The following is a 9,709-nucleotide window of genomic DNA, read 5'->3' on the forward strand; positions in this document are numbered from 1 at the left end:
ACCTAACTACATAGTTGGTATCCAGACAAAAATTATAGCTGTAGCAACAATGGAGATATGGGAGGACCTACTTTAACATTAATGTAAAAAGTTTCATATCCTATCCGTTATCTGTTTCAGTGACTTATTAAGCCCCACATCCTCAAAAAGATCAGTTGGAATAAATTGATAATATTGAATGGAAAGGAAAGTGGTATGAAATTCAAACCCAAGTCACTTCTGGTTGATTCAGTTCTTAGCTCTGCTGCTTAATTCCTCTGTACCTCGTGTCCTCATTGTATAAGTGAGGACAATATTCTTGTTCTACCTCACAGGGGAATTGAAAATTTTTTTCATATATTAATGTGTTTAAGTTGACTGGAAGATATACTGGACATCATAGTTTTGTATTTTTAAATAAATTGCTGTAGAATGAATGTTGCAGTAAATCTGATTTTCAGTAGTAAATTTTATCAATCCCCTATGTGTTAACATGGGTAATTGTGTTTTATGTTATGTTATGTTATGTTATGTTATGTTATGTTATGTTATGTTATGTTATGTTTGCTATTATGCTAATACTTGATTTAGGGAAGAAAAGCAGAAAGATATAAACCCATGGTTCCCAACTTGGGGCAGATGAAGAAAGCAGTAAAGGCATCCTTGAATCTTTTTCCATATTTCAAAAAGTATACTAGAGATCATAGATTTGCTGCACAAGTCAACTATGACATTGAATTTCCATGCATTTTTCATACATTTTTTCAATTCTATGTAACAGTAGTTATGACACACTGATCAGAAGCTGTGAATGGTCGCAGAATAATAAAAAAATCAGAAAGCCTATTACATGCAATTTAGTAAACAAAATAATTGAAAACATGGGAAGGAATAAAAAAGGGATTCTTGTGGTGAAATGTTGGGATCCACTTTTATAAAGTAACTAAGATTACTCGACCCTCTCCACAGGCTGCTTACCCAATCCATAAATAATGAAATGCTAGATTATGTGTGTTTGTGTTTTTGGCAAGATGGAACTATATAACTTTGGGTTAGAACTTGCCTTCAGTTTTGTTTGTTTGTTTCAGAATTATATAACTAAGCTAATTTATTTAGATGTATATGTAAAGCATACATACACACATATAGGATTGCAAATGTGGAAAGTGTTATAATGTCATGTTCTAACATCAGAGTAAATATCAGTTTCTGAGGTTTAAAGTTATTCTCTTTGCATTTTCCTTGGCATAATTTTTTATTTTTCTAGTAAACAAATTGTATAAAATTGTTTTAATGCCTGGACTTTGAAACAAGTTACAAATGTTTGAAATTATATAATCTATGAGCTAGTTTGCCATCCTTGGACTAACCACATATAAATATGAGTCTCACCTGCAAAAACGAGAAATCCTGGTAGCCAAAGCAGGCATTAATCAAAACATCTGTTTGAAAAATTTAGGATTTCTATTTTTTCGCAGAGGATTCCTATTGGGACAACTTTTCTAGAAAAGAATAGAAGTGGCTATGTTCATTCAAACCAAGAACTTCCATGCATCTTGTATTGTTACATAGCCTATGGAATGAGTTCATTTTTTCTCATTTGAGTTCTGGAGTAACCCCCTGCAAGAACTTAACCTATATATGGCTGTGCCAAAATGAAGAATACCTGCCTCTCGGAAATTTTCACTGCTGCTTCTGTCATCGTTCATTTGTCAGATATAATATTTTATTATCTCAGGATGCAAAATTACAATAAAGTGCAAATATATGTTAATGAACTGATTTGTGTGTTCTTTGCTGAATCTTCCTTTCTTCCTTCCCTTACCTGTTTTCAGCATTAAAAGTCTCCCTTTTAAAAAATTTTTGCATATTGACCTTTTACAAATTTGTTAGTTATGTCTGACCCTGTAAGTAATTAATGCTATATATTTTGGGGAGCCTTCGTTGTGCCTAATTCTTAGCATTTATATACATATATACATATACATATACATATACATATACATATACATATACATATACATATACATATACATATGCATATATATATATATATAACTATAAGCAACCAGTTGACCCATTGCTATGATTTGCATCGACCACCAGAGGGCGGACGCTCAACACAGGAACTGCCCCCTGTGGTCAATGTGTTCCCACAGCAGGAGTGCTGTTCAGCTGATGGACTGTGCCAGACGCTAGGCTCACAGCTGGAATGCAGCTGAAGTGGAGCAAGCCTCTCCTGCCTCCCGAGCAGCACTACCCAGCAGCAGCAGGCACAAGCAGACACAGCGGGGCTGGGATGAATCCCAGCCTGGGCTTGGGCTCCTCTCTGGCCACCTGCCACTTCGCACACTACTATATCCTACTCAAGCTCATTAAAAAGTAATAATACTAGATTATTTAAAACTTATGAGAAACTTGAAAGTTCAACAAAACAGCAAAATGTAACTAAAAAAACAAACTATTTAAATTCAAAATATTAAAGCAGAGATGATACCCTAACTTACAGAGAAGTTTCATAATGTTTTGTTTCAAAATTATTTTTTTTAAACTATACTATATGGATAGAGCAAAAAATTTATACTTTATATTGATAACTTCTTGGATGTGGAGTGGCATGTGTTGTATGGAAAATACTTTCTATAATATTTTATACTATTGAGGGGAAAGCCACATGCCTTTAAATCTGCCATTAAGTAATATTTAACACTTAATGGGATACTTGACTTACCTAAATGTATGAAATTCTCTAAGGAAAACCAGAATTCTCCCATTATAATTAACCATAAATCGGAGTTGTAATTCCTGTTCTGTCAACTGAGTGACCTCTAGAAAATATCAGGGCACTCAGTGAGTGTGATTTTACCCATTATACCCAAGGTTGGAGGTTGGGTTAGATCAATATTGCAAGCTAACCTATAGCCAATCCTCAGACATGTCTTTTTGACACATTTTAAATTAGTTGCATGAACTTAAAAGTAAGAGACATCATATGTGAATAGTCAGCTAGAGCTGAGCAGCAGCCTGTCCCTTTTAGATGAAGCATTTATTTTCTCTTTTGCCATGGTTGTTACTATTCCCTCTTGTCTCCCTGAAACTCGGGTTGTATTGTTTTTCTTGTAGTTTTTTTAAAAAGCAAAATATTTCTTGAACCCAGATCTCTTTCAAAATTAGGAAAACGTACAGACCATGACACCTACATATATTATTTTTAAAGATTTGGTGGGTTAGGAGAATGGAGACAGGATTTTTTTGTGTGTGTGTGGAAGGGAAAGGTTTTCTTATAAATGACCTTCTTTATTTGTTAATGGTATCTAGTGCTTGTGGACTATTGATATCACAGCCCCGATCTAGATTATCGTTAAAGCCACATTTGATTCTGACCTTGTGAGTTTCCATGAGATGATTCTATAACATAGGTATATTTCAAATTGTTATTTTTTTGAAGGTCTGTATATGATGATGAATGGATGATGTTTCTGAAACAGGCCAAGCTTCCAAATAGACTAGTGGCATCAAAATCTCCACCTACTGCCCTAGCCGGTTTGACTAAGTGGCTAAAGCATCCGTCTACAGACCCAAGGGCCCCAGGTTCGATACTTGTCAAGGGCACATACCTCAGTTGTAGGGTCCTCCCCCACCCTCCCCGCCTGGGCCCTGGTTGGGATTCATGCAGGAGATAATCAATTGATGTGCTTCTCCCACATTGATATTTCTTTCTGTCTTTCCCTCTCTCTAAAAAAATCAATGGAAAAATATCCTCAAGTAAAGATTTTTTTTTTTTAATCTCCACCAAGTGAAAATTTCTAGGCTGGTGTGGATTACCAGTATGTCCCTGTCTTTGAAGGCCTCATTTGACCACATTCACTGCAGGGGAAAATCGAAGATACTGCAGTCCAACCCCAATATCAAGTATAGGATGCTAATAACCATGCTGGTCTCTGTCATGGGACAAGAGATTAATGATGCTGGGCAATTAATTGCTGATCTGGGGCAACTGAAAAATCCCAGAAATGGGATGAGATTTGGGGAAAATTGGAGATAGAGGGAGAGCTTGGAAAGTCAAAAGGCTATCCCATTCAAAAGGGTCTGGTAAAAGTAACCTAGAAGCAAATGTGATTGGACCTCCTTGCTGTGAAAACCCCAACTGACAATATAGACCAGCAACCCAATGCTACGATGGTCAGTGTGTGAAAGGCCTTGAAACCTTACCAATAGTTCAGACCAACCACACCTGTCCTTACCAAACCTGATGCTCCCAACTGCTCCAGCAGAAGCCTCAACGATAGATTCCTATTTGGGGAGGGGTTTTCCCACACCCAAGGTACAGGATGCAGGCCAAGATTGTCTCCAGGTGAGGCCATTGGAGGTAATCAGATGCCTCATGTTAAGCTCACCATTCACTGGCCCACAAAAATGAACAAAAGGTGGCAGGTTGACATTGAGCCAAGTGTACTCTAATACATCAAAGCGGGGGAGGGGTGATGGCATATGTAGGGAGGGGTTTGGGATGGGATTGGGGGGATGAGGACAATTATGTGATACCATAATCTAGGGGTGTCGAACTCAATCAGAGAAGGGGCCAAAATCTAAAATCCAGCCTCAATCGCGGGCCGAATGGTTTACTGAACAGTCATAAACTGACAATGTTAACCAGAAATGTGAATTTAAAATGAGTGGAACAATCTTTTCCTTAACAGTGCTGTTAACCAACTCACATGCTATCAAGCAAAACAGTAATATTGGTATCAAGCAAAACAGTAATATTGGAATGTACCTAAAATGCTCATTGTTTTGTTTTCTGGCTAGATGTCTGACACCGTTTTCCCCGGATCAATGAGTCAATGTTTGGTTTTATTTCTTGGGCTGTAGCAACCCGTAAAACAGCATGGAGGTTGTCATCGGTAATGCGTGATCTGTGCTTGTTTTTGTTCAGATTCATTATTGAAAACATCTGTTCACAAAGATAGGTGCTCCCGAACATGGATAGAATACGGGCAGCATGAAGTCGGAGCTCTGGCATTGAGTCAGGGGGCAGTAGAGGGTAGAAGTCCTCAATTTCAACATCCTGAAACCTTGATTTCAGGCCACTGTCAGACTGAAGCTCGATTATCTCCATCTGAAGGTGATGGGGCACATTGTTGACATCAACTGTAAAAGGATTGGCAAAGATGTCAAAGCCTGAGTGCTGTGTTCTAAAGTCAGAGAAGCGCCGCTCAAATTCACTTAGTAAACGGCTAACTTTGGTAGCCAGCCGACTGCAAGGAAAAGTACCAGAAATAGTGGTTGAGATACTCAAACAAACGGGAAAGTGGGCAAGATTGTCCTGTTCCAGTTGGGACTTCCATAGTTGAAGTTTATGCTGGAATGCTGTGATCATGTCAGACATCTTCGTGATGACTTGTTTGCGTCCCTGCAGCTTCAGATTCAGTTGGGCGAGATGCTCGCATATGTCACACATCATAGCAAAATCACATAGCCAGGCGGTATCCGACAGTTCAGGCAAGGGCTTTCCTTTACTTTGCATGAAAAGAGCAATTTGTTCTCTGAGCTCAAAAAATCTTTTTAGGACTGCGCTCTTGCTCAGCCATCTTACTTCTGTGTGGTATGGCACGTCTCCATGCTCTGCACCCACCTCCTGTAAAAACTGCTGGAACTGGCGATGATTCAGGCCACGTGCCCGTATAAAGTTAATAGTTTTAATGACTGTGGTCATTATGTCATTCATGTCCAGAACTTTTCCACACATAGCCTCTTGGTGGATAATGCAATGATAAGTAATCAAGGGTGTGTGGCAGTGACTTTTTTGCATTCTTTCCTTCATTAGTCCAACCAAGCCTTTCTTTTCTCTGCACATTGAAGGTGCGCCATCGGTAGTTAGCCCCACCAACTTTTCCCAGGGTAATTTAAAATTATTTATAGATTTCTCCACAGCCTCAAATATATCTCTACCAGTCGTCGTCCCATGCATGGCAGCTACATCCAAAAGTTCCTCAGTGACAGAGAGGTCGGTCTTCGTAGCACGTATAAAGATGGACAGCTGCTCTGTATCAGTGTTGTCTGTGCTTTCATCGATAGCAAGTGAAAAAGCGAGATAACTGCATGCCTGTTCGGCCAGCTGTGATGATAGATTTCCTGAGAGTTCTTGAACTCTATCTGCAATGGTGTTTCTTGACAAACTGACATTTTGAAAACTCTGTATCTGGTCTGGGCATACTTGCTCACACACTTTTAGCATGCATTGCTTCAAAAAGGCACCCTCTGAAAAACACCTTGAAGTACGGGCAATTTCTTCAGCCACTATAAAGCTTGCTTTCACTGCAGCATCATTTTTCGCTGTAGCCTTTGTAAACATTTGCTGCTGTGATTGTAGTTTGCCTTTTAGTTCTTTAACAATTTTATGCTTTTCTTCCAAAGTATATTTGTCATACTTAACATTATGTTTGGTGTCAAAATGACGACGTATATTGTACTCTTTCATCACCGACACTGTCTCATAACACAATATACACACTGGTTTGCCCTCTCTAAGCACAAACATGTATTCATTTTCCCATTTGTCATTAAATTGTCTGCCTTCACCGTCAACTTTTCTTTTCCTGGACATTTTGGGATCAATATTGGCAGTAAAAGATGTAGTTTATTGGAAATCTGCATTAGAAGGAAAAAGTTGAAAACTGCACAGGGAGAGCTTGATTTGGCAGATGAAGTGGAGAAAAAAAAAGTCAGTCAATAAATGCCTGGCTGGGTACAGATAGCAGATTCTGTTGCGATTTTTATGCCTGCACTTTATGCCAGGAACTGGCAGCTTCTGCTGTGTATTTTTTATGCCCGCACACTCACTCTCTCCTCTGCTCTGCCACCCGCACAACCACATCGGATGCCGGACTATAGGTCACGCCTCCTGAATCTCGCGTGACTTGTTATCTATGCGCATGAGTAATAGATAGCAAGTACGGCGGCCAGCGAGGCGGCCAGCGAGATCACAAGCCTCCTATGTCACCGCGCGTCATTGTGATGGAACGCAGCGGAGTGCAGTGATGACAGCGCAGTGCGGGCCACATTGCAAGGCCTGACTCTGCAGACCCAGACTCATATAGGCAAAAACTGGAGTGTCTGGCAGCAGGCAAAACTCAAGGGTGGCTTTCTCCTGATTGAGAAACTCTTAAGTGGAAGCATGTAACATGTTCATGGATTGGAATAATTAACATCATTAAAATGTCCATTCTACCCAGAACAACACAATTCCTATTTAAATACCAAAGGTATATTTCACAGATGTAAAACAAATATTCTAAAAATTTATATGGAACCAAAAAAGACCATAAAAGCCTCAGAAGTCTTAAGAAGAGCAAAGTTGGAAGTATCACACTACATAGTATCAAACTATACTAAAAAGCCATTGTAATCTAAACAGCCTGGGCCTAGCCAGTTTGGCAACTGAGCATGGGGCTGAGTTTCTCAATCAGGAGGGATACAAAAGCTCCCCACTGCTCTGAACTCGAGTTACAAGCCAGACTCTGCAGACCCAGACTCATATAGGCAAAAACTGGAGTGTCTGGCAGCAGGCAAAACTCAAGGGTGGCTTTCTCTCAAAGGAGCATACAGTAATTACCAAAGGAAACTAAGACACAGGGGCTTCATAGAGCGGGGCTGATGGGAAGCCATTACTTGTGCTCTGCCCTGAGATCTGGCCCCAACAAAAGGAACCCAAAAAGGATCACACCAAGAACAACTCTAGTAATCTGAATAATAAAGATTTATTTTTTTAAAAGAATGTGCATTAGGGATAGTACTTAACTAGATAGAGTCAGGCTGCTAGCCTCCCCTAATAAATGTCTTATTTTCCTCATCATCCCCCACCCACTCCAGCACTTGATCCTCAACCTGATTTTCATCCTTGGGAATTCAATAGAAGACACAAAGCTAGGGAGTAGGGTGTTCAGCAGCTGGAGTCTTTTTTTTTTTTTTCATCTTCATTACACAAGAGATTATAATGGCAGTCCAGAGATCTGGTTTGGAGTACCATCTATGAGTTTAGGTCTTACTGATTCTCTCTATTAGCTGTTCTATAACCTGTTGGCTTTCTTAGAGGAAGGGGGATGATTCTAAAGCGAATTCCAGATCAAGAGAAAGCTTTTTAAAATTCAAACCCTTGAAGGATTGTCAAACTTGATTTTACCAAAAGATTAAACATTAAATTGTACTAGACAGAAATATAAGCTAGCAAATTTCAGTTCCTATGATTAAAAGATGGTCTTTTTTTATTAAATACCTGATTAATATAACATAATTGTTTTAGTAGGAAAGTATTAACCAAAATAAGGCTTATTTTCTAACTTCATTTGTCCTTGGATGTGGATAGCAAATGTCACTAATTGTATTTCTCCCATCAGTCTCCCTGAGTACTTTGACATAAACTATTTACCCTTTGTTCAGGGAGGCAAAATACAAATCATTGACTCTTAAGGGTCCTTGGTTTAGGGAAGATAGAGTTTTCTAGGTGGTTGCAAACTGCTGTTTTAATATCTGTTTCCCTGTTCTGCTTGTCCTGGCTTACTGGCCTGTACCATTTAATCAGTTTCCTTTTAGCATTTCTTTCTACAAACTTCCTATAATTTCCACAGACATTCTTAAAACTTTCAAAAACATTCTTACAACTTCCAGAAATAACCATTTGAAGAACATTAAAAATGTCTTTCAAAAAGCATAACCATGCCTTAGTCCTTCCATTAAGTATTTCTACTCTAATATTATTTCTTTCTGTCATACCTTCAGCAAATTTGTACAGACTTTTTCTTTCTTTTTTCTTCTTTAAAATGTATTAGAATTTTTCACTCTTAGAAATCTTAATTTTTCAATGATAACCAAAAAGTAAACAGCCAACATTTCTTAGATTAACATTTACAAGCACACTTTAAATGCACTCTTACTTTCAAGAAAATATACCTTCAACAAAGTACAAGAAACCTTCGGCAATAAAAGCTAAGAGCAGGTGAATTAAAACTTGTGTAACAGGTAATGTTTCAGGTTTTTTATATTCTAGATGTTTATCATTTAATCCAACAATGATACAAAGTCTTTAAGTTACCAAAGACTTTGTAAAATTATGTATATGCATGTGAGGCTGGAGAAAAGACAGGGGGAGGAGGGAGCAGGCACAGCATCCTGTTCTCAGCTTCTAGTAGCTTGGATTTAAACTGGTACGATCTTCCTCAGAGATAACATGCGAAGGTTACTGTTGTGGCTTCTGTTTCTGGCCCTCTGGGCCAGCCCTTCCCTAGGCCACTTTTTTTTAAAATTGTGAATATTATGTTAGTTTTCTGTTGAATTTTTTTTTTGCCTTTCTTATTTTATGTATATAGAGCTTCTGAGCCTCTTTTAACAGCTCTTCTGCACTTCTGTCCTTCTAGTTCTCTAACTTAGCAGTTTTCTTGATATGTCAGGCCAACAATTGGTAACAAAATGCAATTTTTTTATTTTTTTTAAATATATTTTTATTGATTTTGTACAGAGAGGAAGGGAGAGAGATAGAGAGTTAGAAACATCGATGAGAGAGAGTCATCGACCAGCTGCCTCTTGCACACCCCCCACCGGGGATATGCCCGCAACCAAGGTACATGCCCTTGACCAGAATCGAACCCAGGACCCTTCAGTCCCCAAGCCGAAGCTCTATCCATTGAGCCAAACCGGTCTCGGCACAAAATGCAATTTTTAATATTTCTTGGCC

Source organism: Pipistrellus hanaki, assembly GCF_964339955.1.
Source record: "Pipistrellus hanaki genome assembly, chromosome: X".
Taxonomy (NCBI): Eukaryota; Metazoa; Chordata; class Mammalia; order Chiroptera; family Vespertilionidae; genus Pipistrellus; species Pipistrellus hanaki.